General features: G+C 38.5%; 1 long non-coding RNA gene across 1 annotated transcript in view; it reads right to left on the bottom strand.

Annotated features, from left to right (window-relative positions):
* Nucleotides 1–6,189: 6,189 nt before the first annotated feature.
* The window catches only part of LOC103549956 (uncharacterized), a 61,533-nt gene continuing 45,488 nt past the window's right edge, over nt 6,190–22,234 (bottom strand). Inside the window, exon 3 of the long non-coding RNA XR_544646.2 lies at nt 6,190–10,610. This is a non-coding gene — a long non-coding RNA (uncharacterized lncRNA). The remainder of the gene's footprint in view (nt 10,611–22,234) is intronic.

Raw genomic sequence — 22,234 nt, 5'->3', positions numbered from 1 at the left:
CATAGGCAAGTGATGAAGTAAGCTATTTATAGACCGACTTAAACATCTGAATAGGGTTTCCTTACAGCCTGGTGAGTCAAAGCTCTTATACTCTCCTTCTGCAATGCACATAACTCCACCAAAAAGACCGATATTCTCTTGTTCATTAACAGGACTCTCTCCTTTCTGAACAATTCAGTACAAACATTGATGTTTATCCCATTCTCTGTTCTCCTTAATGTGCTTGTCCCCAGGGACCCCATCGTAACATCAAGATCTCCCCAGATCTCCACATGAGAGTACTCATAGATTCTGAATATCTGCAGCTGGAGAGACCACACACTGATTTCAAGTCTAATGGTGACAGACTGAGCTCTGAAGTCTGAGTTTCAATCCTGCCTCTGCCACTTACTCACCCTGTGACTTTCAGCAAATTACATAACTTTTCTATATCTCAGTTTCCTCCTGTTTGAATGGGAATGATGATAATAGTATTTATCTCCTGGATACTGTGATTAAATGACACAGTACCTATAAAATGCTTTTAAAATGCTTTCCACAGTGTCTGGTAGAGTGGACACTCAATACATACTAGCTATTATTTTTATAACTAAGCAATCCTTTTGACATAAATTGTATCCTAACAATCACAACAGCAAGCAAGACATATGCGTATAAGACACTCAGTTGACAAACAGTGCTTTGAACACATACAAATTCTCAAAGGGCCTGCTGTTAACGTCACAGCTCCCTTGCAGTGCCGGGTTCAGAAGTTGGGTACTATAGCTCTAAACCTCCCAGCGTCCTTTGAGGGGATTATTCTTCTAGATATTTAAAGCATATATTCTGTAGTTGCCTATGTGAACTACGTTTTCAGACCTTGACCCAATCTTCTCCATGATCTCTTGAATGTTGGTAATTCAAAGCAAAGCCAATATGAAGTTTAGACTTAGCTAGGATGAAAGTTTCCTGAAGAGATTGCTTCCCCTCTCAACCAGTCAGGCATTAGTGATAATAGGAATATGACATAAAGCCAGTTAGGGTAATGATTGGTTTCTATGCAATTCATGCAGTTCTTGGGGAATAATAACCATTGACCCGTACAAACCAAAACTAATTAAGTTGAGGATCCCCCAAACAATTTCCTGCATAACCTGGTCTTTGGGTGTTGGCCTCTTGAAACTGTTTTCTAAACCAATGCTAATAAAATAAAGGATTTATAGAATCAACGGACTTGAGTCAACGACAAGCCCTGCCAGACCCTGAGCGCCCTCATACCTCCACCCCATAGCTCAGAATTTTCTCCCCGATGTTGACCCACAGCCTCATTCTGTTACTCACTCTTAGGTTGCTGCCAACCCCACCTGGCCAATCATGTTTGTTGGTACTAAGAGGTGCCAAGTCGTTTTATTATATGGACAAATGCCCACTGACATTAGGGAAAGAACTTGTAAAGTCATTTCCCCTCGAGACTTAAAACATTTTTGAACTTGAGTTTTCTGAGATAAAAGGTTAAAATCAAAATCCATTAAATGTCCGTACTCATCAGTGGCCAGAAATTAATCTAGAAAAAAATGGTAAATAATATATAAACTGGTAAAGCACCAGTATTTTGTGTATCTTAAGCCAGGGGTGGGCAAACTATGGCCCTTGGACCAAATCCAGTACACCACCTGTTTCTGTCAGGCCCCCAAGCTAAGAATAGCTTTCACATTTTTAAAGGGTCACATTTTAAATGGTTATAGAAGTATCAACATAATATCATTGATTTTGCCTCCTTTACAGAAAAATTTGCTGACTCTGGCCCTAAACTATAAAAATGTATACTTTTTATTGTTCTCTTCATTCGATTGTTTGCTTTCTCCTGGATTTATTTTTAAGACTAGAATTAGTGGTATTCCATGTAATAAATTTTAGTCTTCAAAAGTTTTGGGTGGCAAAAATAGAGTTAATTTGAAGGAACTGGATTGTATATTATCTGAAAAATCTATAGTATGGAAGCCCCTGATTTACAGAAAAGAAACTTTGAATATAGACCTTTCAACATTCTGGAAAAATAATGCATTTTATATTGTCTTACTGTATAAAGCAATTTGGTACTAGTGCCCAAAGCACTGGTATTTCATATTAAACTTTTCTTATTAATCTCTCTGCATTCTTTATATATAGTGTACACACACGTCTGTTTTGCATTTCAGTATGTAGCATACTTGATGAGTTTTATTCTTTTCATATTTTTTTGGCAGTGGAAACAATAGCTTTAGAACGGTTTCTACAGAGGTGAATTGTCCCTGGCTTCGCCATATAGGTGTTTGAAAACGTCTAATGCAACAATGAAGCAAGACCAAAGACCCAATAACAAACAGCTGAGTGGATCAATAAACCCTGTGTTTTCAGTCCATGCTTATTTAAAGTGGTGGATGGAAGAAAAAGGCTCTCTATTTATATCTGGAACTTAATGAAGTGAAATTATCACAGCCGACAGGCGCTGGTGTTGTAATTCAGAGACATGGCTGGCTTAGAGGGATTTGCAGGCTGTTTTTACTCCAATTTTTAATTTTTTTTTTTTTAGTGAAAGTTAATCCCCTAATCAGTTACAATTTACATATTTGCTGGTCTTTTTTCCAGCTCAATTCTTAAAGGAGTGGTGTTGGAGGCATGGAGCAATTATTTGATTGAATTATTATTCGTCGTAACGTGCCCTGCTCTGTTCTGAGCAAGTGGATCAGTGGCCAAAATACAGATAATATTATAAGCATAAAGCTGGGGACTTCTGTAACCATTCGGAGCTGTTTCCTTTCACGTGTATGTGTACGTGTATGGGTGTATGTGTGTTTTTAACTTGATCCACCCTGTAAAGCTTTGTTCACACTGGCTCTCCTTTCCAGTCTCAGGGGATTAATATTCTGCTAAATGAAGTGTTGCAAAATTTGAATTTTATTTTGGGGCTAAATGGAATACCAAATGCCAGTGCTTATAATCACGGTAGAATTATGTTCTGTCATCAAATATTCTCATTCTCTGTATGAATAAACATGTCAGTGAAATTATCTTCCTTGAGTGAAATCCCCAAGCCCTTAATTTATATTTTTTCCTTTGAATTTCACTTAAAATTGGGAATTTCCAAAAGATCAATAACCTTCTTTTCCAGGGTTATTTTTTTTTCCTTATTCAGAGATGGTAGTTATAACTGTGGAAAGACCATAGGCAGAGAGGGAGAGGATATGAAGACAAGTATGTGATAGTTAAGTATTAATCTGTCATTTTCACCAGGTTTTCTGAAGAATCATCAATTTTCTTGAAGCATTGAGAGTCTTCAAATGAATCTCAAATAGTTTCCTTTTAGAACAATCAGAAATATAAGAATGCTCTTGATGAATAATTTCTTTCCTAATTGGACCACTGGCTTATATGATCAGTTATCTGAAGAGCTGCAGTTTAGTTTCCAGGAGGTAATATTATTCAAATCTCAAAATTTTTCTTAGATTTTCAATCTTGTACTTGTCTGCTTGATAGGTTTTTAATGAGCATCTACTAAGTGTAGGCATTATACTAAATTCCCTGAAACTAAGGATGAAGAGTAATCAAATATGAGCACTGCCCTCCGATATGTACCCTGAAAGAAGATGGCATATACAGAAACCTAAAGAAATCTGATATTAGATCTTGGTTATTCACCAGTTTTCACTGGAGGTCATTGAGTTGTTGGGGTTTTTTTTTAACAATACAATGTCATCCTGAAAACTATCCTTTATGTGATCATTCTTTATAGAACATGTTGATGAATAGGGAGAGATGGAAGATGGCCAGATCAGTTAGTACAATAGTGCAAGAGGTTAGGCAAGAGAAAAGAAAGCTGGAAGAACAACAAAAGCAGAGAGAACAAGAAAAAAATAAATGGAATCAATAGGCCCTACATTAAAACCTTTTTGAAAAACAGCAGGAGGTAAATAAAAGATGTCTAGGCTGGATTTATAGAAAGTTATTGACGACAATTTGTGGAAGAACTCTTGAGCTCAGCTTGGTGCATGATTCCCCCCACTGGCCTTCGAGAAAATTATATTATTATTATTATATGCAGGACTGTATTATATACAGGATGGTATTATTATACAGGACTTAGGGGGCGCTGTTGACCTCCCTTTGTTCATGCATGCTAGAAAAGGAAAAAGGGCATAGCAGTAACCAGCATAGGTTTTGCAATCAGACCAACCTAAGATAAATCCCAGTGCAGCCACTTCTCAGTCGTGTTCCCTTGGCCAGCTTATTTTACTTTCCTCACCCTCAATTTTTTTATTTAAAAGCAAAAGGGAAAAAATACAATATCTATCACATGAGATGATAAATTTAAAACTGCTTGACACAATGTCTAGAATATAGTTGGTACTCAAGACAGTAATTGATGGTGATCATCATTTTAGTTGCTCAGGCTGTGGGTATCAAACCGTGACACTTAAGTACTGTATCCCATAAAGATGTCCAGAAATTTTTCATGCTTTGACTTGCAAGAAAATTCTAAGTAAGAAGGGTTAATCTTTAAAACAGGTTTTCCTACAAATTTTCATAAGAAACTTTCAGACATTTGATATGAATTATATACTATTCTCTAAATTGTTTTCCCTGGATGCTAATTCAATTAAAACCAAAAAGTATTTCTTGATCATTTACTGTATGCCCAGAAGCATGGCAGGCACCATGGGAGATAGAAAAATGTTTTTATAAGCTCTCTTTGTGGTTAAGAATATTATAGTTTAGTTAGAAAGATAAAAATTATGCCCAAGAAACAAAGAAGAAATGTTAAAGTAGAATATAAGCAAACAGTTGGAATATTGCTTCAAACTAAATAGTGTCGCTCTGAGAATTCAGAACAGGGGGCACTTGGAGCAGCTTTGACTAATTAGTAAAGTCTTTCATTTGTGGAGCTGGAATTGATTCTTGAATGAAGGATGGACTGATTCCTGAAGTAGGGATGGATCTGGGCTTAACAGAGAGAGAAAAAAAAGCAATTCCTAACCTGGAGAAAATGCTGAGCAAAGGAACGAGGACAGTGGGCAGAGAGTATGAAGACACACTTAATTATGGAAGAAGGGGTATGTCAGAGCTCAGTGCAAAAACAGGTTGGATCAGCCAGGTGAAATGGACTGATCAACATCATCAAGAGCAGGTTAAGAAGTTTAGACTTTACCCATGGATCATGAATGGCAACAAACTTTGAAGCAGGTAAAAAGATTACTCCTTTGAGTTTCTAAGGGTAGGAAACTCAATAGTGGATAAGGTAGTAAATAGCAATGACAGAGAGCTAATCATCAAAAGGGGAAAGTAGATAGGTATGAACAATTGCGAATATATTACATAGAGATGTGGTCAAGAAGTCTAGGAAGCTGTGGGAAGGCAGTTCATGTGAGGAGAGTAGCACAAGAGACACAATGGGTAGTGAGAACAGGAGGTGAGAAAAGGGACTTTTCAGTTATGTTATTCCCTAACATACACCCTCCTCTCAAATCTGACCCATCTCTAATTTCTACAAGCAAACCAGGTCTTTTCCTGTCCCTATATCTTGACATCCTTGTTTCTGTTCTTCTTAGAATTTCTACATTGAGGGAGCTGTCAGATAAAATACAAGATGCTCAGTTAACTTTTACTTACATATTGTCATAGGTTTTTCCAAATCATTTCGATTTTAACTTCCAAAAGGACAAGATTTTGTAATTTATCCTAGAGCAGAAGGGGCAGGGGAAAAAGAAGGCCAGGTGGTGGTTATTCCATGATGACGAAGGCCTGAAGTGGTCTGGTTTAAGATAATGACTCTGCAAAGCAGGGCATCGGAGAGGAGAATTGCGGGATCAGGGGCAGACCTTTCCAGCAGAACTGAGTTAGTTAGATCTAGGGGTGCAAGGAAAAGTAATTAGGCCCTTGTTTCTTTTTTCCCCCAGCACTTTTATTGAACGAATAACTTAGTGAATACACAAAAACAAGATTATATAAATCACCAAAGAATTCATTATTCTGGTTATAAAGTTGAGCGTGATACTCTGCCTGCCTTCAGAAGCTCAAAATATATACCAATCTATACATATGCAAGGAAAGTACTCTAAGGTTGCCCATAGGAGTGGTACCAACAAAGTTCTGGAGAGTGATTCTCAACTACTCAGGGGCAATTTTGCTCACCTTTCTCATGACACTTGGTAATATCTGGAGACATTTTCTCTCTTTTTTTTTTTTTTCAAATTTAATTTAATTTATTTTTTTAATTGCAGTAACATTGGATTATAACATTATATAGCTTTTGGATGTACATCATAATATATTTCAAATTCTGTGTAGATTACATCATGTTCACCACTCAAAAACTAATTATAGTCCATCTCCTTACATGTGAGCCTAATCACCCCTTTTGCCCTCCCCCTTCCCTCATGGTAACCACCAATCCATTCTCTGTTGCTGTGTGTGTGTTTGTCATTGTTTTTATCTTCTACTTATGAGTGAGATCATATGGTATTTGACTTTCTCCTCTGACTTATTTCACTCAGCATAATACCCTCAAGGTCCATGCATGTTGTCACAAATGGCCGGATTTCCATCATTTCTTATGGTTGAGTAGTATTCCATTATGTATATATACCACATCTTCTTTATCCATTCATCCCTTGATGGGCACCTAGGTTGCTTCCAAGTCTTGGCTATTGTGTATAATGCTGCAAAGAACATAGGGGTGCAAGTATCTTTATGCCTTTGCGTTTTCAAGTTCTTTGGATAAATACCTAGCAGTGGGATAGCTGGATCATATGGTAGATCTATTCTTAATTTTCTGAGCATACTCCAAACTGCTTTCCATAGTGGCTGCACCAGTTTGCACTCCCACCAGCAGTGTACAAGGATTCCCATCTCTCACATCCTCCCAACATTTGTTGTTTCCTGTCTTGTAAATTACAGCCATTCTGACCAGAGTGAGGTGATACCTCATTGTAGTCTTGATTTGCATTTCCCTGATAGCTAATGATGTTGAGCATCTTTTCATATGCCTGTTGGCCATCAGTATATTGTCTTTGGAGAAATGTCTGTTCAGATCTTCTGCCCATTTTTTCATTGGGTTGTTGGGGTTTTTTGTTGTTGTTGAGTTGTATGAGTTCTTTGTATATTTTGGATATTAACCCCTTATCTGATATGTGGTTTGCAAATATCTTCTCCCAATTGTTAGGTTGTCTTTTCACCTGTTGATGGTTTCCTTTGCTGTGCAGAAGCTTTTCAGTTCGAAGTAGTCCCATTTGTTCATTTTTTATTTTGTTTCCATTGCCTGGTCAGACATGGTACTTGAAAATAAGCTGTTAAGACCGAGGTCAAAGAGCGTACTGCCTATGTTTTCTTCTAGAAGTTTCATGGTTTCAGGTCTTACATCCAAGTCTTTAATCCATTTTGAGTTGGTTTTTGTGCATGGTGTAAGGGAATGGTCTACTTTCATTCTTTTGCCTGTGGCTTTCCAGTTTTCCCAACACCATTTATTGGAGACATTTTCGATTGCCACAACTGGAGGAAGGCTACCGGCCTCTAGTGGGTAGAGGGCAGGGATGCCAAATCTTGAAATGCATAGGACCAATAGCTAAGCTGCCCAGATAAAAAAAAGAATAATCAGATCCAAAATGTTGACAATGCCACAGTTGAGAAACTATGGTCTAAAAGGATGCAGGTAAAGGAGCAATATTTCTGCCTGTGGTGATCAGAGAAAGCTTCCATGAATACGGTGGAATTGAAGACAATGAGCATGGCATAACGAAATGCAGCAAAGTTCAACATCGGAGGAAGGACCAATACAAAGTGTTGACTACCCTGAGGTCATGGTTTGCATTAGAACCAGTGGGCAATGAGGCAGAGAGTATCTCAGGCCACAATTGTGGTGAGCAGTGAAGATGAAGCGATGAAACTCAAGATTTTCAAGTGCTGCAACTAAGAATGGTGATGGAGAGTTTGGGGAACAGGACCCATATGTGGCAAAGGTAAGTTCACTAGGAAATTTTAGTTTATGTTGGGGAAAGTTTGAAACAGTTCCTGAGGATTTTTACTTCAATGAGGCCATGCTTCCAATACAAAACAAAATATGGTAGTTGGGTAATCTTGACTATGATTCTAACGGAAACGGTGTACTTCCCTCCGCTCTTCATTGCCCTCTGGAACTGAAGCTGTGGCCTATATGAGGTAACCTTTAAAGTTTTTGTTTTAACATCACAACCTTGTTAGCTCACACTCTTAATCCTTCCTCTTGATCCTGTGGCAAAGTCACAGGAGTCCCATTTTCATCTTAGACAACTCTACTGAATTTCACATGCTGACCCAGACCTAGAAAATGGGATACAAGAGCAAACTGGCTACATTGAGAACCTATCTTAAAGTTTGTGGTTCAGAGTTTGGAACTGAACCCAAATATTTTGGTATTGGGGCTTATTTCTCCTTGCCAAAACATGGCCTTCTGTTTTAAAGGAGTGAGGGGAAGGTTTTAAAAAGCTTATTAAAAAGTCTCGAAATGCTTCTTCAACATCAAATAGCTCCTAGAAAAATATTTTGATGAGTTAAGTGTAAATGAATCAGAAACATATGGATTACATTTCCTTTAGATTTCACATGGGTTTCAAAATTAAGGGAGAAAGTGCTCAGGGCAAAACGCATTTTGGATTTTATTGAACCCAAAATATTTGAGAAATAACTCAAGATACTTGAAGAACCCAAAATCCTGTCAGGCTTCCCAATCCTTTGTGAAAAGCGAATTAGATTTTAAAATTCTTTTTGCTTTAGTGATCTATGGTGTTACATGAAATGTGGATGAAAAACTTCTTTTCTGTATAGGGTTTTTATCCTGGATATTTTCACTTACAACTTTGGCAAAAATCGAGACTCCAAATAAACTGTAGACTGGATAAGTTGACTAGATGGCTTAACCTCTCTCTGCCCTGCTTGGTGACAAGAACATTTGATTGGTTTCACACTCAGTCATAGAGAGAGAGGATTAATCAAGCGTTTCAGATAACTTTATAGTAAATGTAACAGACAGCACTTACAATCTGCCATTTCACAATTAGTTTTCCACTTATTTATTGGGCAGTGATGAAAACTTCTCCATTATTTCTCATTCCCCATATACTTTGAGGAGCCTGTTTCTGGATTCTATATTTCAAAAATATAAAGTGACTCATACCTATTTATTAACTCAGCCTTTTGCTTATTCCAGTGGCAAGGCCAATGTGTGGCTGGAGAACAACCTTGGTTCCCTCCTATTTCCAATGCCCCAAAGCAACAATCTATGTAAAATCAGTATACTTGCTAAGCAAAAAGCTCCAAGACAACTCCCCCAGCCATACATCCAATCAGCTTGCTGTTCCTAAGCCCACCTACATAGAATTCTGAGAGCCATAACATGGTATGAGGGGCACAAAGTCAAATAAAGCATAGCCACGCATTTTCAAGGAGCTTCATATGTCACACAACTCTCCAGGACAAGAGAACCATAAATTTATAGTCTTTAAGAGTTCATTGTGCCAAAGAAGAGGCCGCCAAAAAGGAAACAGCTGCCCCAAATTATGACCTCATAATAGTAGTTTATATCTAATCTATGCAATTCTGTTCAGAGCATTTTTTAGTGAAGTTTGCCTATTTTGTGTGTCTAACATATTTTCTTCCATTCTTCCTCTGGCAAACTCTCACTTAGAACTCAAGATCCAACCAAATGTCATCTCTACTGTGAGATTTCCCATTTCCACCACGGTTGAGTGAAATATCTGTCTGATTTTATATGATATATTGAACGTGTACTTATTTATACCATTTTTAGCATGGTGCTTTAATTACTTTATATCTATCTCAGAGTCTGTGATTAACCATTGACTTTTTTGAGGAAAAGGACTACATCCTATTCTTATTTTTATTCCCAATACACAGTATATTTCCTAGAACATACTAAGCACTTAAATGTTATTGAATGAGTAGACGATTGGATAAATGATTCCATTATTAAAAAGGGAAATGGAGAAAGGCAAAATCATACCATAGTCCCAATCTCAGTTACATTACCACAAGTGGTTTTAAGAATCTCATTCTAAATATATTCATTATATTTTATGTAGAAGAAATGACTCATATTTACTAAATTTGGTTGCCAGTGACGTGGATAGCACAAGTCAGAGGAACAATCAAAAAAGTTAATGTTTGGATTCATTTAGAGAAATGTATCCACTCACGTAGTCAATCATTTACGCAGCCTTTTGGCCATGCCAGACCATGATTTCTAGAAGGGCTGCCTTACAGTCTATGGTTCAGGAACCATGGGTAGAACACTAAGTCATTCTAAATGCAGTATACTAAAAATTTTAAATATATCCCAAATCAAAAAAGGCTGATTTTATCAGATGGGAAATGTACCCCAAGTTTCCTAGTTCCATGAAAATACCCACCAAGTAAACTTATTACATTATCAAAAAGCTCTTTTCAATAGCTATTTATAGCTCTTAAATATTCTCAGATTTTATGGATTTTGGATTATAGACAGTATATAAATGACAGTGATGCCCATGGCTTTCTGTAAGTGGACAGGAACGTTATACTAGGAGCCTCTTCTTCTCAGAGTTGTCCTTGAGATGCCGGTGTAACTGGAATAAAACAGAAGAAGAGTAACACATTGATTCCAAAATCGCAGGATCCTCTGACAGAGATTAAATTTTTTTTTAATTCGAAACATATAATCCATATTTCTTAGGACCGTTGGCCTCTCAAATACATGCATAAAGAAAATTTAACAGAATTCAACGTCTAGTCTCATTCTTTAAGTTTCCCAAATCTTCAGTCTTTCCCGATTTTATTTAAAGCCTCTATTCGTTTATTAGTTTGACAGGAGCCCAGGTAATTATGCCGGCTTCTAAGTCCTACTGTAAGTTACGTCTGCATCTCCCTGAACGCACACAAAATTTAGTGCCACTGCAGCACTTCTCAAAACAAATAAAAGATTTGTGAACTAGTCACCAAGCATCCGACGCAATTAAACTGCATTTGTTTCTTTTTTGGCATTCTCACACAATCGAGGCCTTGTGAGAGGTAGGCACTCCTTAGATCAGACTGTGTTTTCTTTAGAGGAAAGTGTGCCAAAATCCTCCTCCCCTACGTAACTAAAGTCTCAGCTAGCAGGAGGTGGACAGTTGCGAACACACACACACACACACATACACACACACTCACACACCCCTCCTCCTCCTTCTCCTCCCACCCACTACCAACACCATGAGATGCACATAAAGAAAAAAGCACAGACCCATAACTACAAAAATATTAATGTGGGGAATAGGGATAAAACTTGCTAGACAATGAAGGGTTGCTGCCCATAGTCTCAATCAACTGCAGCATTACTTAAGAGAAAACAAACACAATTCATTTAAAAGCATATACATGGGTGTTTAAGGGGAAAAGCAGAGAAATAGGAACTGTTTTGGGAAAAATAGATTCTTCCTTTAGACAAGTCAAAATTGAGCTTACCTTGAGGTACCTAGATCTCAACAGCTTTTAACTGCCAACTTCCAGCTGTCACACTTTGAGCATTTTTTAAAGAAGAAGGCTTTAAAATCTGGTTAATTAGAACTGACTACCATTAACTCTTTGATTGATTTAGCATCCTGTTGTGCTGGCTCGTGCTCACAGGTTCCCCACTGGTTTCCTTGAGCTGTTCCCCCACAATGGTGTGGATACTAGGTATGAACTTGGAGCCACACAACAGTCCTCGTTATAAAAATCATTTATCAGAGAAAAACCAAATAAAGTGTATGTGTGGTCTAAGCAGACTCAGGTAGTTGCAAAGATTTAAACCCCAAATCAGTATCGGACAATTCCTTTAACCTCTCCATAATTCGGTTTCCTCATCTGCATTAGACAATACAGATTTGTGAAAGCACATTGAATCAGCTCTGTGAAGAATTTAAATTCTTTGTGTACTTCCATTAATACCATCATCTATTGAGCATAAGATATTACACACTTTGATAAATATTTTCCTTACATTATTCATTAGTCCTATAGAGTAGGTAATGTCATCCTTATATTGAGGATGCGGAACCTGAAGATTAGCAAGCTTTAATTAACTGGCATCTAGTAAGAATCTGAGTTTTAATTTAAGCCCAGTTTTGTCTGATACCCAAACCCAGCTTTCCCATTATCTTGCACTGCTTTTGTCTGCCAACTTCTTTATGGTCCAGTGTGTCCAAGTGACAGCTCTTGCTCTATTATTTTACAGGAAGAGAAAGAAAAGGGAGAAATGAACCCTTAACTAAATAATGGAAATAATAAAATTTCCCTTCTCTCCCAAAAAAGTACTCTTTGGAAGTTTAACAACTTTTTCTCCTTACACTAATTTGCTAAAATGTCTATTAGGACTTAAAAGAACTATAGTATTTCTTAGGGTGTTCTTTTTAATACTTATTTGCATATTTAAAGAATCTTTTTGTGGAAAGATGAATAAACTATATAGTCATCAAAAAGTGTTATTGATGTGTATTAGGAGATAATTCTTCATAGATCTTTCACATTTCTTCATGTCTTGCAAGCAGAGGCAATGACTGCCCTCTGTTCTGAACTATATTTTCAAGGATGTTTGTACAGAGAACAGCCTTGGGATATAGAGATGATGTCTTCCTCTGGAAATGGGTAGGCATGGCTATCATCCAGTATAATAAAAATGGCTCCCTCTGGAGCTAAAGGCAGGCATGCTTACTGCCCACTATAAAAGATTCAGATTTCCTCAGCTCAGAGTTCTTCATCCCACTGTGAGTGCAGACGTAATCTGATCCTCTTTTGCATAGCATTGTAGGAATTGGAGCCCAGGGGAACCAGCGCAAAAATGTTGGTACTGTGGCTATCGTTATTGCTGCGAGTAATGAACCATCTTTCATCTCTGACCCAGGAGTCTTATGTCTTCTACTAGCACTCATGAACCTGCGGCAGGCCAGGTTACAAGTCTGCAATACGGTAATATCACAGATCTTCATACATAGTTTGCAACAACATAAAGGGTCCCAACTATCAGTCAGTGGTTCATTAAAATTAACTTTGCTAGTCTTAAATATTCATAGTAGAGATATAAATTTGGTTTTGCTCTTGATAATCTAGCATTATTCCAAGACTACTCAGAGATAACAAATAATTAAGTCCCTGATATACTTCCACTGCAATGTTCACTTTCATATATCATCCCTCATATCAAGTATTTTAATATCTTTTTAAAAGGAATAATATTCTTAATGAAACTTGGCAGTAGTTTCTAAAGTACTCTGTGCTTTCTGAGCACAATAGTTCTGCTCTTTCCCATTAAAAAAAGTAAGAATAGTGCATCACATTTATTTAAGAATGTAGACATACGCTATCCTTAAAGTATTGGTTTCCTAAATTGACCACATATAATTGGGCATTGTGAGTCTGTACTTGAGTGAAGCTCCTGGAAAATGAGATATATTCTCAGTATAGAATTTTCATTCATAGAATTGCTTTATAATATTTGTTTTGCTTTTGATACGGTACTCATTAGACCACTATCTTTGAAGGTTAATATATATCAGATCAATAAGAATTCTTGATAAAGATGAAGATTAAGATTCCCTTCCACTCTGTTTTGATTCAGGATTACTGAGGTAGTTCTTAGATACAAAAAAAAATTAAATTAAATTAAGACCTCCAAGGGGCTGGCCCAGTGATGTAGTGGTTAAGTTCTTGTGCTCCACTTCTGGGGACCGGGGTTCGTAGGTTCCAGTCCTGGGTGTGGACCTATCACCGCTCATCAAGTCACGCTGAGGTGGCATCCCACATGAGATAGAGGAAGATTGGCACAGATGTTAGCTCAGTGACAATCTTCCTCAAGCAAAAAAGAGGAAGATTGGCAACACATGTTAGCTCAGGGCCAGTCTTCCTCACACACACACAAAAAGACCTCCAAGTGATTCTGATGCAGTTATTTTACAAAAGATATAGACATGGCATAAAATACATTAGAATTTGAATCAGGAGACTTCACATTCAAGTCCTACGTCTTCAAGCAAGCTGTTAAAGACTTAATTTCTTCAATGTCCTCATTTATAAAATGATAATGTTAAACTACAATTTACAAAAGCTTATTTTTTGTTTTATATTCTATAAATATAAATATAAATATTTTATGTTAAATCATGATCACTCCCTCTTATGGAGGAGACTGAGATAAGTGGAAGTGTATTTGATTTGTGTCATTCACACCCACGAATACTCTCCCATTATATCTAGTTTCCAAAATGTAACATTGAGTGCCTATGTTTTGTAGGACAAAGGAGCCCAGGATGTATGTAAGGCTGAGGAATCTAAGGTAAGCATAAATCATCTTTATGGTCATTAACGTATTGTCTCATTTCCTAACTAATAATACCATATCCTAGGTAATATATTTGTGCTTTAAATTAACAAGATACTAACAAGATTGTAAGGTCCCTTGAGTATGAGGACTATGTATCTAGTTTTATATTATCACATAGCTTTTGACCCACAGTACCTTTTATTTTGGACACTCGTTATCTCTAAATAACTTGGACATGCTTTATCAGAGGATAAAAGACACGTGATATTGTTGCTATGTCTCAGCACATCATTTTCTCTTTTGTTTGATTCTGTGTTTAGGAGTCATTCGGGGCCAGCCCCAGTGGCCTAGTGGTTAGGTTCATTGCACTCTACTTCAGTGGCCTGGGTTTGGCTCCTGGGCACAAACCTACACCTGTCATCTGCCAGTGGCCATGCTGTGGCAGTGGCTCACCTGCAAAAAAGAGGAAGATTGGCAACAGATGTTAGCTCAGGGTGAATCTTCCTCAGCAAAAAAAAAAAAAAAAAAAAAGATTCTTTCAGAGCATAGTGTGAAAAAAGGCACAGACACTTCATAACACTAAGCCTTGAGTTCAAATCCTGTTCTATCACTTGTTAACACATCATACAGGGCAAGTTAATTTAACTCTCAGAATAATAATTTACTCTGTGGCAAAAGGAGATTACTAATTTCCACCAAGCAAGTGGATTGGAAATACAGGACATATAGTACGTATAGGCATGATGCCTGGCACCAATATAAAAGATCAATGCTAATTTCCCCACTACTCTGTTAAAGCTTTCTAAAAATGCCTCTTGGCTGATGTGATTGTATAAGCTATAAACTAGGGACCTTATCTTCAGTGGTTTCACTGTTTCTAGATTAAAATGTATACTGAGGGATAAAAAATTAAGGGGAAAAAATCTAAACGTAGAGAAAGCAAATTTAAAAATTCTTCCCTCTAGTAGACATACCACATCTATGTATCTAATTATCTGTCGATGCTATAGACTGAATGTGTCCCCTCGAAATTCATATGTTAAACCTAAAGCCCTGTGCTGATGGTATCTGGAGAGGGCCTTTGGGAGGTGCTTAGGTCACAAGGGTGGAGCCCTCATGAGTGGGATTAGTGCCCTTATAAAAGACAACCCAAAGAACAGTCTTGCCCTTTCTGCCATGTAAGCACACCATAGGTCGGCCATCTGCAACTGGAAGAGGGCCTAAACCAGAACTTGATCATGCTAGCACCCTGATCTCAGACTTCCAGCCTCCAGCACTGAGAGAAAGAAATTTCTGTTGTTTATAAGCCACCCAGTCTATGGTACCATGTTATAGCAGCCCAAACCGACTTAGAGTGGGGATCATTGTTGTTATATATTAAAATAAACATATTGCCCAATTAATACAAACAATTATGGTCAGGGCCATCTATCTGTTACCTCACTGCATAAGCCTTGTGTCTGTGAACAAAAGTGTAGCCATATTACTACAGTGCCAAGCAATCAGCAACAGTTTTCAGTAGAGTGAGATTTCGTTACTCATACTAGCTGATGATTTTTTTAACAAATATACATGCAATTAAAACAGTTACATTTTAAAACTATCCCTGGGGTAGCCAACCTTGAATTTTATGGGAATGACTTCCAAAAAAATTTTTGAGCAGAAAACTGCTCCTCGTGAGCAAAGGCAATCTTAAGGCACAGATATCCCTCTAGCAAGCACCTCCTGATTTTGGCCACTCGAGTTTCCCAGGAATATTCATTTTAACCTGCTCAGGGTCATGTGAGAGGTGGGAGGAGTATCACATGACACCATTTCCTCTCTCCCTCATCCCTCAATAATATAAATTATCATTGGTTGAAATTTTTGTTGGAAGAGAGAGAGGAAAGGAAGGAATTTGAGGGGGAAAGGGCAAAGAACGTGAGCAGAAAGGACTTATAGGATAAAAGAGAAAATAAAACACGACAAAAGGGGAGGAGAGATGAAATGAGATCTCACACTTCATGTTGCCAGTTTTTGCGGGTTTGTCTTTTTTTACCCATGTCAGTTTCAGGAACAATAGTCCTACCACCTGCAGAGGGAGCTCTTTCAAGGCTAAGAAACAATGGCTTCCTCTGCTTGAAAAGATATTTAAAAATTTCCTCCTTTTAGGTTAATGGAGTTAATGCTTTGTGTGTTGTGTCCGAGGCATATGGATGAAAAAGACCCAAAGTGTACCCGAATTACACTGAGTTGCACGTTAGTTTTCCTGATCCTTCCGCCATACTTCCTACTTTGGTTTATTTCCCCATTGGCGAAACCTATTTTATTTAATCGGTGTGTTTAAAGCATCACGTATTCCTCTTAGGACTTGCCAAACAGAGACGTATTTGCTAGTATCCTATACTTTTGCTAGTATCCCATAACCCTAAAACTTTTGGTGTTTCGATACTCCTGTTATCATACCTCACCCTACCTCAGCCCCTACTGTGAACTGGATACTTTTTGTCCTATATTTGTACTAGAATTATAATTACAGTTGCAGGGAGTTTTCTACTGAGCTCTAATAATCAGTGACAAACATATCAGCATCTCAAATATATCAGAATCATCCCAGATCTCCACAGGTAGAGGGTGTCAATGATCTATGTGTCTTTGTGAAAATACTGAGATAATTTCTATGAATGCACTTTAACAAAAGACTGGACTATATCTACTATAACAATACTTTTAAATAAGAAGAGACATAAAAATAATAAGGTCTAGTTGTTCATTCATTCATATTGAGTGCCTATTATCTGTACTTGCTCTTCAAAACACTACAAAAATTTCAGTTGATGAAACAAAGCAGGTGCCAGACCTCAGGAAATCTAAAAGGAAGACATAGCAGAAGTGATTCAAACATAGAACTGAATTATCTTTATGAGCGGATAATAAAGTAGATAAAATAAGCTAGAAAATAATCATAAAATATAGGTGCAGAGCAATCTTTTAATTCTACTTAGTAACACAGGCAAATAATTAATGAGGCTATTTTTGATAAATGAAAGCTAATGTGCTTTCTTGAATTGAAGGAATTCCTTGCAGAAAGTCCATGAAAAGCAAGGATCCAAAAGAAAATTGAATTTGCAAATGTGCTATGAGTATTCTGTAAAGAAATAACTGTTTAAACATGCAATCCCATAATTAGCCTGGATCTCTCATTCAAGTACTGCAGGTCAAAACCACCAACTTTTCCAAGTCAATGGGGAAAAACCTTCCATTTCTCTCTTGTGTATTTGGATGTGTGTAATTAGACTTCTCCTATGCCAACAAAAACCCATGAAGGCTTTCTCTATACAAGTTTAGATTGTTCCAGCTCCAAAAATGGGATCAGAACGTGCTGGTACACCATCAGCAACACCGCTGGATGGGAAATCCCACCATGCCATTTCAGCACAGAGGTTACTTCTCTCCACTAAGATAAATAGCAGGAATAAAAAAGAAATTGAATAAATGGAGCGAAAAAGAATGCTGTTAGTCTAATGACGGCAATGGATTTGATGTTGAATTTTGCTGCTAACTTACATTGATTCCCTTGGTAGTCGATGTTGAAGCTGATCTTGTATATGGATGAACTATTGATGTGGTAAAACCTGAGCTCACTGACCACTGTATTGGTTACTGCTTGGTTTGACAACCAAAGTAAGAAAATTCTAAACATGATAAAAGTATATTTCTCTCTCACACACACCCCCCCAAAAAAAGAAAAGCCTGTGAGTTAACAGTCTAGCACAGTTATGGTGACTGTCCAGAGTTATTAGAGACCCATATTTCTATCATTTTATTCCATCCGACGATGGTCATAATGTGTGATCCCATTACTACACATTCTTAAGCAATATGACCTTGCCAATCTCCATTAAAGAGGTGGAGAAAAGTCATCTCACCTCTTGAATCTGAGCTGGCTTGAAAGCAGAAGAATGGAGCAGAAAGGATGCTCTTTGACTTCCCAAGTTAGGTCAGTAAAGACCATGCAGCTTTGCTTAGTTTTCTTGGAACATCTGCTCTTAGAATCAAACTCCCATACGGTTTGAAGCCCAAGCACAGGGAGACGTCATGTGCAGGTGTTCTGGTTGACTGTCCCAGCTGAGCCCAGCCTTGAAATCAGCCTAGCACATTGCACATTTGATTAAAGAATTGCCCAGGTCATCCCAGTGCTCAGCCATTTGAGCCCTCACAGCTGAGGTGCCAGACGGTGTGAAATCTCATAGGGCTGAAATAAGCCATCCCCACTGTGCTTTGTCTCAATTCCTGACCCCCAGAATCCTCCAGTATTGTAAAATGCATTACTGGGTTTGGAGAGGTTTATTACACAGCAATAGATCATCGGAACACACATGCTCACAGTGCGCTGAACTCTTGAGATCTGTGCTGGAGATCCAGCCATTGTCTCCACAGTCCAGACGTTAAGAAAGAAGAGACAGAGAAGCAGGATACGCTGATTCCCTTTGAAGGAAAAACATTCTGCTTACATTTCATTCATTCATAAGGTGAAAACCTTACCATATGGACGTACCTAGCTGCAAGGTGGGCTGGAAAATGTAGACTTTAAGATCAACGACTGCGTTTCGAGTTAAATATCCGTTGCCTAGAGAGGTCGGCAAGAATGTGAGGTCAACTGGAAGCCTCTGAAGCAAGCATCTCTTTTTTTTCTCCATTTGGTGTCAGGCACTCCCAGTTTTATAATCAGTCATTTCATCAGATAAGGTGGTACACCTACTGAAAATTCCCGCTCATGGACAAATGGAAAACAAAGAAGACTAACATCTAAGTGCAGATGTCTTTCTCAAATCACTACTTTGCTTATAAAACAGCTGAGGTGAGAAGACAAAGTATAGTTAAGAGAAGCCAAGGATGTTGCCTCGGAAGTCAGCCAAGAGGTAAAATACTAGTCTTGAAAAATCCACGTGCGGCATGAAGGTCCTGGGCTTGTGAAGGATGAAAGAAGAATGATCATAAACTGGATTTCCATTAAAATTCATGATTACCTAAAGATGAGACAGGAGGCAAGTCTTCAATATTTTTATTCTTTAGATGAACTTGATTAAGCAATAGCTGGTAGATTGTTCTTCTAATTTTGTAATAATTTAAATCAACACAGACAAGTCCTTCTTATCACCACCATATCGTCAAATTATTAATACCCTTGTCCTCTTCCTTATGGGGCTCAAGACTTACATTTGTGCAAAGATACGTTTCTTTTAATAGCCAAAACCTAGCTATTGCAGCTGAGGGGGGTAAGAATTGGCTAGGTTTATCCTGGGGCATGGATTTCATTCAGATTGCACCAAAACCTCAGTTGAGGATTTGCTCTATAACCAGAAAATGTTTTGAAGGCGAGTCAATTTCTTCTTTGAACAATGTTATCTAGGGAATCTGGCAAAATGCTGTAGAAATTCTGGGTGATAGGGCTTCAATGTGGCCCTTCCAAGATGGAGGATGCTTATCCAACAAAAATCTGGTATGGTCTTGGAGTGAAACTGTGACTCCATTCCATAGCGATAGGCCCCTAAGGAGCCTCAGAAAGTCTTGCTATGATAATCCTGATAGTAATCATGATAGTAATAATAAGTAATATTTAATAACGATAGATATTTTTCAGCACTAATTTGCATCGGGTATTTTGTGAAGAATTTTGCAAGTATTCTCATTCAGTCTTCACCACAACTTTATTAAACGGGTGCTACTATCATCCTCATTTAACCGGCAAAGAAATGTAAAAGAAATAACAGAGCCAGCATCAGGCAGAGCTAAAATTCAACTCAGGCCATGAGGCAGAGGACAAAGCAAACTGAGCATTATGTGAGTTCTGAGTCTGTCTGCCTGTCTGTCTGTCTCTTATTCTATCTCCTTTGACCTGGGCTCATTAACTATACAATGTTTGAGGTTTTTGCAATAGAATGAAGCCACTGGCTGAGCATTCTAAACATAAGCACCCTATGTAGACAGAGCTAGAAAGGGAGGTAGACAGAGGAACAGTAAGTGGCATTGCCACCAGGATGTAGGTGAGTGTGTCAGAAGGAGCGAGTCTCCTTCCTTCCTTCCTCTTGTTTCCTTTTTGCGAGACACGTTGGCCTATTAGAGGAGCGTGGCTTAGAGGCAGCCTCACTTGAATGTGCTTTGGGAGAGAGCCTAATACCTCATATTTTTAAAAAGAAAAAATACACACACACGCACACACACATTCACATATACACCCAAGCCAAAAATATCAAGCCGTTCATGGCTGTTAAAAAGCCAGGGAAAGCTGAGTCCCACCCTTCAATGTTTTTCTTTCAAACACATTGACCACCCTCTCTTCACAACATCTTATTTATTGAAGCACAAGTTGTCCAAATGGAATAAAAACTTTGCAACACTGAAATTTGGACTCTGCCCGAAGTTCCATTTCATCGTGAAACTTCTCTCTTTCTCTCTTTTTTCCATCAATTCTAGGCATCCTAGTAGAAATATCTCCATGGAGATCTGGAGGGAAAAGGGTTAATTTGAGAGGCTTGCAGCCAGGCCTCTCTTGACTGGGGAATTGGCAGCTCGAAGTTTGGAACGCTGCCTTGAACGTCTGACTGAACGTTTTTATTATCCTTTTTGCCCAAAGGTGGCTTTTAGACACCCACAGCAGCCCAGGGCCTTCTGATTGGGATTCGACAGAAGGGAGCCAGAAAGCTGTCTGCCCCTTCTGCGATGACTGGGGAACCCCATGGAGGGAACCACTGCCCCCTCCCCAAGCAGAGGGTGGATTGCCCTCCCTCACCCTTCAATAAACTGCAGACCTACCTGGGGGACTTATAAAATCGGTAGGGAGTTCTGAGAGCGAGGTGGGGTGGGGGGAGGGAGGGAGAGGGTCCAAGAGACGCACTGGTGAGGGAGGCAGGCCAGAGACGTAACACAGATTATGAAGACGAAAGGGAAGACTAGGAGAGCTGCAAATGGAGAAAGAGGGATGCCATGAGGGCAATAAAGTTGAAGACAGAAATAAGATATACAGAGCACAAGAAAGGTGAAGGGGAAAGAACAGAGATGAAAGGAAGAGAAATGGAAAGGCTGTAAGTGTCTTCACTCAAGATTGGCCTTTGTCAACCGCAATTATGCTAGGAGGGGTCTGAATTGCCATTTTTATCGAGTGGTTTTAATTGCTTCATCCTGACCTGCTCAACTAAAGTTGCCTGGTTTTGACAAGGCTGAAACCCTGTAGCTCCTCAGAAACCTTAGATTGGAATTATCCTAGGCTCAAAAAGCAGTGTTTGTTGCTTAGTTTGATTTTTCCATTTCCCAACAGGAAATACAATGCACCCGGGTATTTGGAAGCAGGTTGGAGTCAAACACTTACAAGAAGCTGTTCTTATATAACATGAGGGTTGTGAGCATCCAAAGAGATGACGTACGCGGAGAAGGCCAAACACAGATCCAGTGGCAAAAAAAAGGCTCTTTTGGGGTCCCATCTGTAGTCTCCTTTCCATGTAACTCCCTGAGATCAATATGAGAACACATCCATCAGCTCATAAACGCCTTGCTTAGAAATGTCCTAAAGCCCTGTTGCTTAGAAGTAGGGAATCAGTATTCCACATGACCAAAAATGCACTTAGGATAGGGGAATTCTGAGGCACTGAGCATTTATTTAACAATAAGAGTAATGGAAGTTTCCAGGGGTTTACTATACACAAAGTACCCCCTTCTCACACATCCTCTCTTTGGATGCCCACAATGCCATGACTTACAAAGAGTGGCAGGCGCTATTCACATTCCTAATTAGCAGAGAAGGAAAGCAACAAAGTGTGTCCCACAGACCACATTCGAATTGCCTTGTTAAAAATGCAGATTTCCTGACCTCCACTACATACAGACTCTAAATTGGACTCCCTGATGCAAGCTGAATTTTTACTTGCACTCTAAAGA

This window comes from Equus przewalskii, chromosome 10 (assembly GCF_037783145.1).
Source record: "Equus przewalskii isolate Varuska chromosome 10, EquPr2, whole genome shotgun sequence".
In the NCBI taxonomy this organism is placed as follows: domain Eukaryota; kingdom Metazoa; phylum Chordata; class Mammalia; order Perissodactyla; family Equidae; genus Equus; species Equus przewalskii.
Note: the sequence above shows the minus strand (reverse complement) of the source record. Positions and strands in the feature narration are given on the sequence as shown.